Consider the following 18,309-nt stretch of genomic DNA (forward strand, 5'->3'; position numbering starts at 1 on the left):
TGCTATTGTTGTTTGTTTTTGTTTTGATTTTGGTAAGCTTACTGTGAATAATGTGGTGCTTATCATTGTCATTATTTAGAGAAAGGAAATAAGATGATCAAATCCATCTATGAGATGGGTAAAATTACCCTGTTTTGCAGATGAGGAAACTAAGTCACAAGGGTACTTAAGTGACTACTCTAGGTCACAGAGCTAGAAAGTGGCCAATTTGGGATTCAGCTGGTATTTGAGTGACTCTAAAAATCCATTATTTTAACCATAATATTTTAGTGTATCCCTTAACAGTACTTTGTTGTTAAATGGGAACATTTATGAGCTAGGAAGTCAGTTAAACATTTCTGATAATACAGCATAGTATTTATATTGCAGAGTTTTCTTATGTAGTCAAAAGGTAAAAAAGTAACTTGTCTCATCCTAGGGCATGCTGGATAGCTACCTGGACTACAGGATAATTAGACACCTTTCAAAGTATTTACAGCGTGGAAAATGTCCTTAAGGACTTTGATTCAATGACTGATTTCATGACAATGAAGGGCTCCGAAAGCAAAACGAGGTTCCTTTATGTAGAGTAAAGGAAATAGGCTAGCACTGGACCTTTTTGGTGCAGACATTGGAAGCTGAAGATTATCTGTACTGATTTTCCCCCTAATCCCCATTATTGGGTTACTGGTTACCGACCTTAGTATAACTTGAACAATATCATCTCTGTAACCTTTGTGTTGGCTTATCTTGATCAACTATCAGTGCAAAGTGAGAAGCTGCCTTTCATCTGATTTCCAATGGTGTTAACTAGAAAAAGAGAAACTAAAAAGTTTGCGTTGAGCAGAAATAGGTAGTCAAGGTATTAAAGCACTAACAGTGAACCTAAAAAAGGTATTTGAAGAAAGAAGGATTCCTGGAGAGAAGGTTCACTAAAAAATAGCCTACACCGTAGGACATTGTGAACAAAGAGAGTTGGCTAAAATCTGGATTATTTGCTATGGTACAAAGTTTTTCTATTTGAACTTCAATGAAAAGTTTTTCGTCAATTTATCCTTGCACTGAAACTTTCCTCTTAAATCGAATGCATCAAAGATCTAGCATTGTTAAGGAAGAAATCCTTGAACTCTAAGCAGGGCTGGAAAAAAAAAAATAGATAATGGTACATAAATCTTCCTCTCTGGAAAAAATAAATAAATAAAGCCAGTTTGACTTTTGGAGACCAGTTAAATCAGTTAGAAGAAGAGAGAAAGAGCTTTCTAGCCAAGGAGGGAGGAGAAAGTGAACAAGGAAGTTGTAAAACACAATACAATTATTTTACAATGGCTTATTAAATGAAAGGAGGTAGCACTTTGCTTGTCTAACATAGATCGTTTTACACTGTGCCACAGTAGAAATAACATCAGCTTTGTGATACACAGACCTCAGTTTAAGGCCTGGCTCTACCACTTTCTACCTGGGAAATTCATGGCAGCTTCTTAACTCCCAGTACTTGCCTCACAGTAGTATTGGGGCCTCTGTGTGACAGTAACCTTCTGTTTGACTTTGGCCAACTTAACCACTATGTCTCAGAGGCTTCGTCTCTTAAATGGAAGTAATAATGCTTCATTGCTCCATTCTACAACATTTTTCTGCACAGGGGGACAAAACATACAGAACTAATGTTCCTAGTGGTTTTTGTTCTCTCAAATGAGGATAACAATGACCACCTATAGTAGTGGCATTTCGAAGATTAAGTGTTAATGTATTTAAGGTCCCTAATTCTTAAGCAGACAATAAATGCTACATAATAAGCATGCAGTAAATATTAGAGCTACATTATTAAATTCATGCAAGATCTATTGGTGGCATTAACTTAGTACTTACTTTTACAGAGAAAAATATATGCTACGGCAGACAACATACAGGAATATCATCTCATATCTGAATTGTGCTTGTGATTTTTCAAAGCATAATCACATTTTAATAGATAAGGGCATGCATCCATCATAATTCTCACCTTCCAGAAAAGGAGGATGAGATCCAAAGAACTTTAGTGATATTAACCAGAGATGATGTAATTTTAAATAGGGAAGTCAGGGCTGGAATCTGAATTCCTGAATCCTATCCTAGTGATCTTCCCATTACACCTTTTTCTTGTTTTTGTTTGTTTGTTTGTTTTTTGGTTTTTGGTTTTTTTGCTGTTCTATAGGTCTGGCATACTTTTCCAGAAATCCTGTGTTAGAATAAACTATAAGAAGAAATATGCGATCAAATGATATTTTGAAAATCTTATGAGTTTATGATGCGTTCTTATCCTGAGTTTATTGTTGCAGTTTTTTGAATGTGAAAAAAGATAAATTATCTGTAACATTCAGAGAGGAACAGAGAGAACACACTTGTGCTAAATTGAGTGAACTTGTGCCACTATCAGTTTTGAGCTTTGAACTGATTTCAGACCCATGAAAGTTGAAAATTAACAAAATGGTTTGCTTTTTTCAAAAAGAAAACTGAAATTTTTAAAAATCACAATTCAAATGTATCCACTCTAAATAACTATGGAAAGATAAATATTTTGATCAACAAAACAAATTGGAATATAAAAAAATTATTAAATTTTCTGTGAAACATGTCTATTTAGAATAGAGTAATTGGTTACTGACTCTATATTGTTTAAAAGTGTTGGGATTATAAAATTCAGCCTGAAATGACTTTGATTCCTCAATATAGTTTGTTTCACCTACCCAGTTAAATACCTTAATATTTGATATTTTTTTCTTTGCAATATCAAAATACTTTTAGGAAGTAACAGAAATTTACAGCATTGTGTAAATATAATATTTATCTATTTTAGCTCAGTCCAGCTGAATTTAACCTACACTGTCATTAAGAGTCTGCAATGCCAGGCATGATGCTTTCCCCAGATAACTATAGTCTCTGCCTTTGAAGAATCCAATGTCTGAGCTTTATGGCAATAAAAGCTCATAGTTGCTATCATTCATTGACCTCTTGCAATGGATGAGCTGCTCTGCAAAGAGTTTTGAACATGTTTTCTGATTTAATCCCATTGTCCAAGGTTTTGGAAACAGTGTTTTATTAGCCCAGTTTATAGATGAGGGAACAGTGGCTTAGAATAAGGAACTTATACTGAGTTACTAACCTCATAAGTGGTTTAATCTATCTGATATGGTTTGACTGTGTCTCCACCCAAATCTCAACTTGAATTGTATCTCTCAGAATTCCCATGTGTTGTTGAGAGGGACCCAGGTGGAGGTAATTGAATCATGGGGGCTGGTCTTTCCCATGCTATTCTTGTGATAGTGAACAAGTCTCGTGAGATCTGATGGGCTTATCAGGGGTTTCTGCTTTTGCTTCCTTGTTTTCTCATGCTGCCACCATGTAAGAAGTGCATTTCGCCTCCTGCCATGATTCTGAGGCCTCCCCAGCCATGTGAAACTGTAAGTCCAATTAAACCTCTTTTTCTTCCCAGTCTCAGGTATGTCTTTATCAGCTGCATGAAAATGTATGAATACACTATTCTTAATTGATATGCCAACACAAATATAGAGACAGATATCAACATATATACACAAAATGCAAACAAAATTGCTTGCAGCTCTAAGTAGATATAAGTATACTTTTCCTTCTTCAGTGGGAACAAAGGTATCATAATTGTTGTTTCTGCCTACAGGTTATGCTTCAACATTGATTATGTGATAGTAGCATCACCGTTGTGCAGAGAAGGCAATGCATTAGTAATCATAGAGGGGTGCAAAAGTCCATCATGGCTAGTAACTCAGATCTCAAATGCTCTGAGCTTGACCCTATAGCCTTGATTTTTATTAAAAAAAAGATTATAACCAAAATTATATTTAAACTATAGGTTGACTTAAAGGTCTTTAATTATTTTTAATGATTTAAGATCATTAAAGATCTTTAAATCAATCTAAAGTTTGTTAAAGACAATGAAACTTCTTATCTTAACTCTATCTTGTGCTTTTTCTAGGAAATCAAAGTAATAAGAAATGCTTCGAATATACTCAGAACTGTATTTTATAAAAGGATCACAAACACACAGTGCCAGAAGACCTTACACAAGAGTGTATGAAGGACACAAAGGTAGGAGAGAAATTAATGAAGACATAGTACTCGAAAGATAATAGACTTTTCCCTCTTGTATTTAAATTTTTGAGAGCAAAAATTTGTGACAATATTTAGAAACATATTAGAGATACATAATTTCATATTTATTTATTTAGTTATTTATTTATTTTTTGAAACAGAGTCTTGCCCTGTCGCCCAGGCTGGAGTGCAATGGCCTGATCATGGCTCACTGCAACCTCTACATCCTGGTCTCAAATTATTCTCATGCCTCAGCCTCCCAAGTAGCTGGGACTACAGGCATGTGCCACCATATCTGGCTAACTTTTTATTTCTTTGTAGAGATGGGTTTTTGCTGTGTTGTCTAGGCTGGTCTCAAGCTCCTGGACTTAAATGACCTGCCTGCCTCAGCCTCCCAAAGTGCTGAGATTACAGGTGAAAGCTACCATGCTAGGCCTCATTCATGCATTCAAATAGTAAAGTGAATGATTGTATTCTAAATTTGCTAGGGCTTCTGTAACAAAGTAATGCAGACTCAGTGGCTTAAGTAACAGAAATTTATTTTCTCACATTCTGGAGGATGGTAGTCCAAGATCAAAGTGCCAGCAGAGTGGTTTTGTCTTCCTTGGTTTGTAGATGGCCATCCTCTTGCTGCCTCATCACAGTGTGTCTGTGCACAGCTGGTGGCTCTCTGTGTATCTAAATTTCCACTTCTTATAAGAAAACCAGTCAGAATGGAATAAAGTCTTCCTCAGTGACCTCATTTTAACTCATTACCTCATGCCCTATCTCCAAATACAGCCACGTTCTGAGTTACTGGGTGTTAGGGTTTAAAGACATGAATCTGGATGAGGGGACACAATTCATCCTATAGAAGTGACTTTAATTGCAAAGAGCATAGTTTCTTTAAATCTAGAATCTAGTGCAACTTCTTCAAAATTTTCACTCTGTATAAATTAACCATGATCTAATTTCTAATAAAATGCATTTATTTATTAAAAATGGCATTCCTGAATTAGCTTAAAAGGACAATATACACATATGTGTGTACATATTTGAGTATATATAAATGCATACGTACACTAAACATATATGTTAGAGTGTTGGAGAGACAGCAAGGCAGGTATGGTTATAGCTACCTGTTATTCACCCACATATTTACAACCAAAAGTATAGGTTTTATTTATTGACCAATTAGATGTGGCCAAATGAATAACCAAAATAGTAAATTTTCATCATGCTGAAATCTTTCCTTTTAAAAATGCACTTGACTAAGTTTCTCTTTCAGATTAACCTACAATTTTATTTCTACATTCAACTTCATTTTTAGAAACATTTAAATAGGCTAAAATAAATTATTTGCAGTTGTACTGTGAGTTCAAAGTAATCTCAAGTACGTTAATTAAGAGATCTCATTGTTGTGGATAGTATTTTCCAAAAATGGCTATAACAATATTCCCAGTCCAACAGACCCTTGTAACTTTCCAACCAAGAGGTAGTTTATCGCTCCTCTAGACACAGTTTTTAAAACTTGAAGGACCTTTGTGAATGCTTGAACAAATAGAATGTAGCAGGATTGGATACAGCTTGAGTAATGATACTTGTTTTAATAATCCCTGATAATTTATTATTAGGTAAGAGAAACCCAGGGAAGCCCACCAGAATGTCAATGAAATAGTTGAATATGGTATTTAAAGGATCTAAATTTTGTTAGCAGGATCTGTCTCTCTCTCTCTCTCTTTCTCTCTCTCTCACTTCCCTGCCCCCCATAAATGTTCTGCCTTCTTTGGAGCAATCTATCATTCCACATGATATCATTTATAATTATAATATACTATTGCAAGGATATTATTTAGTTCACAGTCTAGTATGATAGAATAGGAAGTGTCAGTGTTTACATTTGTGAATTTGTCATACAACTCTTGCTTTATATCATTTTATTTCCAGAAATAAATTTAAGTTCTAAATAATGGTAAAAAAAATTCAAAATTACATGATGACTGTAGCTTTCATCACTTACTAAATAAATCTCTTCAAAATAACTGTCCCTAGGATGCCAATCAATTTCTATATAAGTCTGACCTTCGGATACAGCTTGAGTAATGATACTTGTTTTAATAATCCCTGATAATTTATTATTAGGTAAGAGAAACCCAGGAAAGCCCACCAGAATGTCAATGAAATAGCTGAATATGGTATTTAAAGGATCTAAATTTTGTTAGAGAATGAAACAAAACACTTCTTCATTAGAATATTCCTATTTAAAAATGACTTTTGTTTGTTGTAATGCAATGTCATGTGTATAATTCTGGAAATAATGTTTTCTAAAGCTACATGTCAGCCTGACACCATAAAAATTGTTGGCACATTTGAAAAACTAGTATACATAAAATTAATTATGTAAAAACATTGGATTTCATGGAATTGGATCTAGTTTGTAAGTAGGCCCCATGTCTCCTGTGTAGAGAAGAAAGAGATAAATAAATAAAAAATAAAAATATTAATTTAAGAGACACCCTCCCTAAGACTATTACCCATTTATTTTCTTGTTCCAGAACTGGGCTACTTCTGCTTTTTCAGGCTACCAAGCCTTCTTCAGCCTGACTGGAGTGTTCAGGTCCAAGCTTGTTTTTGATAACATGCTTTGATTGGTTCCACACCACCTCCACTTCCTAATGATAAAGGATACAAAATCTCTCTAAAGCACCCTTCTAAAAATTCTCTGGAAACCCAAGAGGTATCTCACATGTGCTTATGTGCCAACTTTATTCATTGCTTCCTGTGGGCATTTACCATTTCTTCCCTCTTTTGTTCCAGGCTTTTTCCAGTAGAAACTGTGGTGTCTGCTGGGCTTTGCCAGCTGTACTGGGTACTACTGTTGCTTTCGTCAGATTCTACCACTTAACATTAGTCAGGACTGTAGGATTGGTTCTTCTGGTGATCCCACTCACATTAGCTTGGTGTCTTGGTCTCTTTCTGGACACCACACTCTCTCACTAACATAACGTCTCTGAAGTTCCCCATAAGGCCCTAAGGCTGCAAGGTTTCTCTTCATTATAAAGTCCAAAGTTTTCCCAAGAGACATATGACCCATAACTGTATTCTGTTGTTGAAAACAGTTCTGTCTATTCATACTTCTCATGAATCCACGGGAAATGGTGGCAAGATGAAGGGCATTTTGGGTTCCAAACCATTATATACCATTTATTCACCCCACTGTTTTTTGTAAGGGACTGAAACATAGGCTCAGTGTCCTGCTTTCCCTGGATTTTATAGGAAGCTGTCCCTAGAGTACAAACTAGAATTATGATATCTTAAGCTCTTTCTTGACTGCTTTATTTTGAAAAACCCCACCCTTAACCATATCCCAACACGATTCCCTTTTCTACTTGATATTCCTCCCTAACACCCGTTGCTGCCTGGAATATGATATATTCTAGTTATATATTTGTCTATTTGTTTTTATCACTAGAATGTAAGCAGTAGGAGGTCAGGGTTTTTATCTCTCTTGCTCACTGCTCTATCCCTAACACCTAGAGCCATGTCTAGCACACAGTAGGTACTTGATAGTTACTGGATATATAAATAAGTGAAAGAACAAATGAACAGATTTTGGAGGATAGGGTTTAGATCTGGTACTAGGGTTCAAAATGTGTCTTTGTAACACCAGAGTTCTCAGTTTAGTAGGTTTGCTAGAGTGAGTAGAGTTTTGAAATGATGTGTGTTATCACAATATATTGTTATGGGCACTTACTAACATGTTGGCCAGATGAGGTTAGAATGCGTCCTGATAGAGGTAGATGCACAGTGGAAGCACAGAGGAAGGTCTCACTGCTTATGAGGAGGTGTGGAGAGATGATGCCAGGCATAGATTTATAGAAGAGAAAGTATTTACTTTACATTCTGAAGGACTTTTTTTGGCAGAGAACACTCTGGCTGAAGGAAATGGATGGTCAAAAGCATATATGAGAAAGATTCTGGCATTTGAGGAAGCTTCTGGCATTTTGGTGCAAAATGTTTGGGATTGGAAGTGGACAGAGATTCCACATAGGGATGCCTTCTAGGGCATCCTTTGCTCCAAGTGACAATGACAAGGACCAGGGTATTAGCAATGGGAGGAGAGAGGAAGTGAAAGAGTAAATAAATATTTTAGAGGTGGACTTCATAGGAGTTGATGATTGACTGATGCAAAGAAAAGGTAAGAGGAGGAGTGAGGAATGGCAATGCCATTTCTAATGTGAAGAACTGATACGCTGGTTTATCCTTAACTGATATGAGTAATACATGGGGTGGCAGGAGCAAGGTTGGTGAGAAAGTGAGGAGGAAGACTTCCATTTCCTGTTAGACATGCCATGTTTGAGATGCTGGTGGTTATGCAGAAGGGGGGGCCTTGAGCTCAATGCAAAAATGGGGCTGTTGATGCAGATTTGGATGTCATTGCTGAGAGTATAGGATTTTATCAGCTCTGTTAGATAGAGGATACAAAACAAGCATAAAAGCATCCTAGGTTTCCAGGATGGAACCCTGAGAGATGTGAATATTAAAGAGAAATCTGTAAAACAGAGATTGAATACTCAGTTTCATCAGAACCACAGGAGAAGGAAGGGAGGAAGAAACTTTGCAGAAGGAAGAAACGGTCAATCAGCAAGTGCCACCAAAGTCAAGAAGATAAAGTTTAGCAACTAGGATTTCTTGGTAATCTTTGCAAGAGCCATTTCAGTGGAATGCTGAGGGTGAGAAAGCAGAGTGAATGCTGTACATTTTATATGAATGCATAGAAACATCCCCCATTGTACCCTCAGCCCCACCCCATCCAACCCTTCTCATGGAAACATTCTCAGTCCTGCAGAACTTGCAATGAGGTGAATTAATTTAGAACCTTGCGCTCAAGTGAGGACTATAAGAGTGTTCACAAGTTTACACGATGTGACTGCCAGCCTTTTCCTCTTCCTTTAGCATCCTCACAGGTATTTTTTTATATGACTGATGAATATCACTTACTGACCAACATGTATCTGAGGAGGTGAGTAAGGTCCAGGAAGTCTTCATTTCTAAAAACGTCAAAAGTTGATGCTGCAATTACCAGTAATAATCATGCATCTTGAAGTGCCCTTAATTTAAGTTTGATACTGTGGTGGTGAGATCATCTTCTGTCACCTATATCATAAAAAAATGCCTTGATCCTTTTATAAACATAACTTTTCAAAAGCAAAAGGGCAAAAAGGCCACAGATGCTTGTGTATGTCATTGTATAGAAAATACTGAAGGGTCCATAACCATTGGTTAGCAGGAGTAACTCTGGGTAGAGGGCGAGATTAGGGGAGGGGTGAAGGGAAAATTCACTTTTCATTTATCTTCTTCTGCACTGTTTAATATTTAAATTTTTAAATGGGCATATATTTAGGCAATGCTTGTGTAATTCTTTGAAAGACATGCCATCTTATTAGGAGGGAGACTGACTTTTCCATACTTACCCTAACCCAAAATACTACATAGAGTTTATCATGTCTCTGGTTTAAACATGATTTCTACTTGTTGCTAAGTTAATCTTAATTATGAGACTGTTGCTGAAGGGGAAAATGTGAGAGAATAACCAAGGATAGAATGAAAATGTCTATAAATACCAGGAGCAAAATCGATGCCCTCTTCAGCAACCAGATGCCCTTTTCACTTCCCCAGAGTGTTGCTCTAATCACTGGGAGCTCAGTAGCAGTACAGATTCCCAGGTCCCACTCTCCCAAACAGGATTCTCTGAGGATGAGTCAAAGAAGCTTGCAGGTTTTAGAGAGCCCCATTGGTATTTTTTCTTTTTGAGACAAGGTCTTGCTTTATCACCCAGGTTGAGGTGCAGTGTCACAATCATAGCCCACTTTAGCCTTGAACTCCTGAGCTCAAGCAATCCTCCTGCCTCAGACTCCTGAGCAGCTGGGACTACAGTTGCACAACACCACGCCTGAATAAATTTTAATTTTTTGTGTGGAGATGGGGTCTCACTATCACTGTTGATAATTCTTTTGCACATCAGAATTTGAGGGTCACTGGCATGTGTTAAAGTGTACTCATTTGGGAATCTGGGGGCCTGAGTTTTAGTCCTGATGCTCACCATTTATGTGGCCTTGGACAAATTGCTGATTCTCTCAGAATCATTCCCTTTGAGGATTTTCTGAAGAACTTTTTTCTCCAAATCAATCTCATTATCTTATTCTTACCTATGCCTGGTCTTACCAAGTAAAAGGAAGCCTTCAATGAAGTTGTGTTTACTGAAGTACACGTAAGTTTCAAACATTCTTTGAGCTAATCAAACCCTCAGGCACTTATTACTGAGGGAGTTCCTGTGCTAATGTCATGAGTGTGGGTCATGGGGAGAATCATTGCTAGGGTGGCAAAAACACAGCAAGTATAAAAATGTCTCCTGTTTCTTCCTATTGTGTAAATATTTGGATGTTCAGTGTCTGTAAAATGGCACAGGCAGGAGATGGGATTAGTGGAGGAGACATGGGGAAGAGGGAGAGACCTGTAAACGTAAATAAATTCTATTTTTTCATATGTTAGTTGGTTGCTTGTATTTTTTCTTTTGAGAAGTGTCTGTTCATGTTCTTTGCCCAGGTTTTAATGGGATTCGTTTGTTTCTCATTGAGTTCCTTGTAAATTCTGGATGAGTCATTTGTTGAAGGTATAATTTGCAAGTATTTTCTTCTATGCTGTAGATTTTCTGTTTACTCTGTGAACTATTTATTTTGCTGTGCAGAAACTTCTTAGTTTAATGAAGTCCCATTTGTATATTTTGTTTTTGTTGTGGAGGCTTGTCTTGCTTCTGTTCTGGCACTCTGGGCTGGATTCCCCATCCATTGGCAACCCAGTGATCAAGAGTCAGCCTGGTGAAATGACCTTGGAGTCACACCCTAATGTGAGGAAGCTGGAGCAAGTGGCTGGAAAATATCAGGACAGAGATTCTCTCCTCTTCTGGCTTTTGCTCTGCCTCTAACCTAGAAAAGAAAAAAAAAAGGAAGAAGGGGGTGATATAGTTTGAATATGTGTCCCTGTCAAAATCTCGTGTTGAAATGTCATCCCCAGTGTTGGATGGGGCCTGTTAGGAAGTGATTGGATCATGGTGGGGGTGAGCGTTTCTCATCAATGGTTTAATACCATCCCCTTGGTACTGTCCTCACTGTAGTGAGTGAGTTCTCATGAGATCTGGTTGTTTAAAAGTGTGAGGCACCCCCTCTCTTCATCTCTTTCTCTTGCTTTGGCTGTTTGAAGTGCCTGCTCCCACCTTGCCTTCTGCCATGAATAAAGGCTTCCTGAGGCCTCCTCAGAAGCTGGTGTCATGCTTCCTGTATAGTCTGGGGAACTGTGAGCCAATTATAAAGAAATTAAGCTTATTTATAAAATACCCAGTCTCGAGCATTTCTTTATAGCAATGTGAGAATTGACTAATACAGGAGGATTTGCTGTGTTTTTGGTATTTCATTATCTAGTAATTCATGAGAATTTCTTTTTTCTTTTTTTTTTTTTTTTGCAGTTGCTATGATTATAATCCCAGAAAGTCCAGTCTAGTGACAGAGAGAAACATGTAAACTTATCATTACAAAAAGTGAATAATTTGACAGATATAAGTAGAACCCCATGAGAATTTTTACATTTATTTAAACTTACAGTTAATGGCATAAAAGTGTGGTTTTATTGTTATGCATAATACTGAATTCAGCACAGCCTGGTATATTATACTCACATACACACACACATATGAACACTACCTGGACATTTCCTAATCGTATGTAGGATAGCAAAGTCCCAGTTGTATTTTGCAAGACATTGTTTCCCTTCTTAACTATGTTTTCTTTTCTTTTCAAGCTCTAGAACTTATTTTTTTGAGACGGAGTCTCCCTCTGTCACCCAGGCTGGAGTGCAGTGGCATGATCTTGGCTCACGGCAAGCTCCGCCTCCTGGGTTCACGCCATTCTCCTGCCTCAGCCTCCCGAGTAGCTGGGACTACAGGTGTGTTCCAAGCTCTAGAACTTTTGCCTTCTCTTTCTTCCTCTGTCCATACCTCCCTTTATTTTCATCTCCTTCAAAAATTAGACATGTCTAATACTGCTGAACCCCAAGAACATATTTCTATAGATTGTAGTGATTTCATGCACATGCAGTAGGAAAAAACATTTTAACTATTTGTGAATTCTGTGTTGAGAGGAGGTTGGGTAAAGCAAAATTCAGTTTTGAGTAGAGTGAAGACACTTTATTTGGGAAAAATGCCTTAACACAGATATTGCTTATGAAAAGGTAAAGTTCAGAGTATGTCTGATGAAAGAGGTTTACACAAAGAGAAAAAATTGCTCTGCTCGGTAGTAAAAAGGACAGCATCCATTGACTAAGCAGGCGGTTCTGAGAGATTGTTAGACTAGCTAACTCCTTGCTTCCCCTGGGTGGTGGCTGACAGGAGTAAAAGACAAGGTCAATGGAGTATGATAAGAGACAGAGTAAAAGACTCTGATTTGCCAAGGTCTGGGATTCAGCCTTAGGGTCCAGGGGAAAGGAAGGAGATGACAACCAGGGAACTTCTGAAAAAAAAAAGGCATGGCATGTGGCCTTTTTTAGTACTAATAATATCTGACCTTAAAGTTTTTTCTTTGTTGTGATTCCTTTATTGATACTTAAATTTATAAGTAAGCCTTATTAATCATTGAAGCCTGCATTAAACTTTGCTGAAGAAGATTTCAAGGCAGTTTTTTAACCACAGTTTTACTAAGCTCATGATGAGTGTAGCTGTTTTCTCTTCTGAGGCTGACAGGAAAGTAGTAGCAGCATGTTTTCAAGAGATGCCACCAGTACTTGAATTCTATGAGTTGGCCAGCAACAAAGAAAGTGACTTGAAAGAGCAAGAAGTGAGTAGTGACACTGAAGGTGGGCAAGTGGAATATATAAGCATTCTGCAAGGTTCTTAGTAAAATTAAGAAAGTGGAGTGTGAAAGGAGGCATGCGTGACTGCAGTCATGCAGGATGGAGAGCTGAATGATTTTTTTTGTAAATTAAAGAAAAGGCCAATTCCAAAGTCCTGAAAACTTGAGGACCCTCAGGTTAGTCATGTTATATTCTGTCTTTGGAATGCATTACATTTATGAGGATCCATTCTATAAATATGAATGAATATGGCACCTCTACATCCTGTAAGTTAATGTTTTTAGATTTTTCTTAAATTTAGGATTATTTCGTTTGAAGTTATTTTACATAATATTATACCCTCTGTGATATTTGGAGGGGGTTAAATTTTATCCTGATATGTAAGACAACTATTAGATTGCAATAAAAAAGATGGGTAAAGTTGGAAAGACTGCACTTTTAGACAGCATCTAACTATCTTTTAAAAAATGAATGGAGTTTGCTTGATTGACAGATCTCCTAAAAGGGAATTTCGATGGAAAAACAATCTGACTTTGTAAGCAGTGTGTGCTGTTTTCCACTATTACCCTGGAATTCCGCTGTTGATACAATGCCTGCTTTGCAATCCCAGTTTTTTCTTAGTCACTGCTTTATTCTCCAAAATTCTCTTCAGATTAAGAAATACAAAACCACACTCAGTGACAGTGATTCATGAATAAAAATTTCACAATCCGTAGTCTTTCTACAGCTCTTAATTTTGTTTTCTACTCCTTGAGCTTTTCAGTTTAAAGATAGAGGCACTTCCTTCTGGGAAGATTCAAATTATCTTTTGTCTCAAATTGTTGTCATCAAGCTAAAAATAATCCAGTTCATATTGGCCTTTTGCTAGCCCTACCAGTGAGAGTTTTATAGATAATATTCCTTAAGCATGGTTGTTTTTAATCCTTTGGGTAAAACATTCTGTTAGTCAATAGTCTGGTTCCTGGGAATGGAAGGTGAACTTGGGAATTAATTGTGGTTGACACTGCACACCCTCTATCAGTGATTATATCAGAAGCCAGGGGCCTTAAAGGGAGTTATAAATTGGTGCTGCAGGCCTGGCGCCAAGCACAGACAGGGCCTGGCCCTTGATCATGACAGATGTTCCACTGTTAAAGTGATTTCTGGATGTTGTGACCTATTACCAGCTCCCCTGCCATGAAATGCACAGCCGGTATTGAATAAATTTGCCATTAATTTGTCTTTTGGGCCCATAACTGAGGTAGAATGAAAGAAGTTCCCACTGGCAGGAAGCTTGAAGGAGTATGGACCTCAAAATATGTGGAAATTAGAAAGAAATAATTAGGAAGAAGGAGGTATTGAGAAAGAAAACTTGGGATATAAAGGATTTCCTCAAAGAGTATCATGATCCTGACAAAGGGAGGCAGCATGGGTGTCACCTGGGAAAGAAAACATCACAGCAGAAAAATCAATGGGAGTCAGGCTGAGAAAGAAAAGGAGGAGGAAGAACTGGTTGGGAACAGGTAACAGAGAAATCAAGAGGTTGGGAAAGAAAGCAGGAGTATGCTTAAGAAGCTAAGATATATTATAAACGTTCACAGAATAAATTTTATTATTAGATATGAAAATCGTTTCCCTCCTACTCATCCAGGTTTCAGGACCTAATGGAAAAGAGACACAGAGAATTTTTTTCTTAAATCATTATTAAAAAAACAAATACAGGGCCGAGCGCAGAGGCTCATGCCTGTAATCCCAGCACTTTGGGAGGCCGAGGCGGGTGGATCACAAGGTCAGGAGATCGAGACCATCCTGGCTAACATGGTGAAACACTGTCTCTACTAAAAATATAAAAAATTAGCCAGGTGTGGTGGCATGATACTATAGTCTCAGCTACTCAGGAGGTTGAGGCAGGAGAATGGCATGAACCTGGGAGGTGAAGCTTGCAGTGAGCCAAGATTGTGCCACTGAACTCCAGCCTGGGTGACAGAGTGTGACTCTGTCTCAAACAAACAAACAAAAAACAAAACAAAAATCCTTTGATCCTTACATTTTTTTCTGCCCTACACTTTTTCTAGCAAGTAATTACTTGGCTAAATAATATTTAAAAGTCCTAGAGAAGATTGAGTATAAAAGATAATTGAAGATGATTTAGAGAAAAAGATGAACTCTGTTTGAAATAATAATTCAAATCTGGGAAGTTCAAGTTAATGACCATTTGATATGTGTTTAATTCATCTTCAAAATAATTATTGTAGCGTACCAAATTATCATGATTGTTTTGAAGTTTTATCTTTTTATTTTTGGTTAACCAATAGAATAAACTGGAATATGCAAGAATAAATAAAAAAATAAAAATGAAATCTTGTCCTCTTCTCTTTTGCCATTAAAGTCTTACATGACGAAGGACCGAGGGCATTAGAGTTATACTGGGCGGATGTTAGCAAGGAAACCTATAGTAGAGAGGATGAAAACATTTGTGCTCCCCTCTGTTCCTACAGGCCTTAATTCACTAATGTCACCATCAGTGTTTTTCTTAAGTTGGATTTACTGTGTATATTCAATTTTCAATTAACTGCACAGATGTATTTACTTTATGGAATATCTAAAAGTCCTCTGAAATTTAATATCTCAATATTAGGTAGGGCTTTAAGGTCTGAATTTTAATCCCATTATGCAGTTGATATGTAATCACGAAGAAAGTTTGATGAGTATCAGCAGAACATGGCAAAGTTTGACATAAAAAAACAAAATTCAAACATACAGAATATCTAAAATCAAATAGAGCATGATTTAAGTTCTTGATAGTTACATATTATTTCTGCCACTAAAATCATTCCTTCTCATGTGTAGACAACCGTCAGTTAACTAAATTCTGGTGTCTGTGACTCACAGATAAATTAGAAGACTATCAAATACTGTAAAATCACTGATAGGTATTTTCTTAAGTGGCCAAACATTAGATACTTTTCTAGAATCACTCTTAATCTCATTTTAAAATCAGAGCAATAGTAAAAGAAAAAACAATTCCTTCAAAAGCTTCCAGTTTTTTCAACTTATGATATGATGGGTTATAGCATTATACTTACATTTTTGCAAAAATTAGACAACTTGTGCCAAGATAAATATTGTGCAACCCCCTAAGCTATCATAATTGCTTCAGAAGTAAACTTACAACAAATTTTTAAAAACCAACTCTTTGGAAAAAGAGTTGCAAGGCAGAAATTGTGGTGTATTCATTGCAAGACCAACATTGCAGCGTATTCTTGATAGACATTCAATGCATAGCTTAGGAAATATAAAAATAATACATTTTTATTTGTATTTTGGAATAAAATTTAAGAAACAGTTCATAGTTTTTTTATTGATTTAGTTAGTTCTTGGTAGAGAAGAATGATATCAAAAAAAGCCTTCTTGACTGCTTTTTAAACCACATTTATAATAGATAGCAATAGTGTCTGAAGTCTTTTCGTGTTGTACTCTGGGCTATGGTTGGGTCTCCCTAAAGATTTGTTTGGTTGCTCTTGTACTCAAGGTCAATGTGATGGTTAATGTCATATGTCAACTTGACTGGGTTACAGGGTGCCCAGATATTTGGTTAAACATTATTCTGGATGTGTGTGTATAAGATAATTCTGGATGAGATTAACATCTGAATCTGCAAAATGAGTAATGCAAATTGCCCTCCCCAATATGGGTGGTCTCATCCAATCCATTGAGGGCCTAATCAGAACAAAAGGCTGAGGAAAGGAGACTTTGCTCTCTCCGCCTGATGGTCTTGAGCTGAAACTATGGTCTTCTCGTGGCTTTGGGCTTGAACTAGAACTACACCATCACCTCCCCTGGGTCTCTAGGTTGCTGACTGCAGATCTCGGGAATTCTCTCAGCCTCTTTAATGGTGTGAGCCACTTCCTTGTAATAAATCTGTGGTGTGTGTGTGTGTGTGTGTGTGTGTGTGTGTGTAATGCATGTTGTGTATATTCGTGTTATACACCCACGTTATATATCTATTCAGTTCTGTTTCTCTGGAAAATCATGACTAATACAGTTACCTATTTAGCCTTCTCATGAGATTGTTAACAGGAACTATGTTGGACTATAAAAAAAAACAGTTTCAAAGATTTATGCTCCCTTACGGCAAATTCTCTTCAAGGAGAGAACTCTAAGAGCCATTCCCATTCATGTGCCTCAAAACTCTGTCCCAAGGCAACCCCATTTAAACAGATCATCAGAGCAGAGAAACACTACTCTGACCCTCCTACTTCTAGCTCACTTCACATAGCTCTATGTTGTTTGCCTCTGGCTTGGAATCCCAAAATGCTTTTAGCATCTGGCAGCTACTTGCTCAGTTCCCAACTGCTGATATGATGTTGCTGCTGGAGGACTCACTCAGCCTCTGGAAGATTACACCCAGCCTCTGAAAGGCGTATTTGCTCTTATTTTCAAAGCCCACCAATCTAGCAGCTTCTGCTAGAGTTGCTTCTGACTTCCTTGGGAGTCTTTACCCTCACATGCATGGATGGATGGACTTCTGGAAACCCTATAATTTCATAATGCTTTAAGAAAAATAAGTGTTCTTTTCTGGTAAATAGATTATATTGTTTTTTTCACCAGATTTTCAAAATGTCTAAAATATAATAAATTTGAATATCTACAATGTCCCAGAACCCCCCAGAAGTTCCTTTGTTTTAGAGATTTGACAGGTTTCCTGTTTCTTTAAAGCTTTCTGATTCTTATTCTGCCTTGGGAAGTGACATTAACTCAGTCCACATCATGCTATGTTGAGCCCAAATTTTCCTCCCCCTTAACTCAGAAGGTTATATACATTTCTTCCTCAAAAGGCCATACAAAGCCTTCTCCACAATCTCAGGTTGAGAAAAACAGCTTAAGGTTAAGTATAAGTTTGTTTTCCCCAGGAAACAATAGGCTCTAAGCTTTCAGAGTGGGGAATACACACATTAACTATTTTTTCAAGTTATGTGATGCCTTGTCTGTCTTAAGCACACATATAAGTAAAACATACATTTTTCCCACTTCCTCTAAGGTATCTTCCTCCCCTCACCCACCTATATTTGGGGATACTAAAGTTCTATGTTAGAGTTTTCAGTGATCTCCAATAAATACTTATTTAGTGCTTCTGTTATGCTAATGCTTGGATTTTTGTAGTTGTATGCTACAGTGCCAGGGAAAGGTACTGCCATATTTTTTTTCCCAAATAAAGAAATATTACTGGAAACTGTTTGTGTTCTGCCAGTTTGCTGCTATGCCACCGTGATAACTTTTAAGGTTTATCCTTAATCATGTTCTCATTGCCTTAAAGTAGGCTTGGTCCTTTGTCTGTATGGAGCTGTTAGTCTAGCCTAAGAAAATAAT

The 18,309-nt window shown here is 37.2% G+C and overlaps 1 long non-coding RNA gene across 2 annotated transcripts in view; it reads right to left on the reverse strand.

Moving 5' to 3' along the window:
• Positions 1–4,435: 4,435 nt before the first annotated feature.
• The window catches only part of LOC115900087, a 189,805-nt gene continuing 175,931 nt past the window's right edge, over positions 4,436–18,309 (reverse strand). For both annotated transcript variants that reach the window (XR_004059768.1, XR_004059769.1), the window contains exon 6: positions 4,436–11,045. This is a non-coding gene — a long non-coding RNA (uncharacterized LOC115900087). The remainder of the gene's footprint in view (positions 11,046–18,309) is intronic.

This window comes from Rhinopithecus roxellana, chromosome 10 (assembly GCF_007565055.1).
Source record: "Rhinopithecus roxellana isolate Shanxi Qingling chromosome 10, ASM756505v1, whole genome shotgun sequence".
Lineage (NCBI taxonomy): Eukaryota > Metazoa > Chordata > Mammalia > Primates > Cercopithecidae > Rhinopithecus > Rhinopithecus roxellana.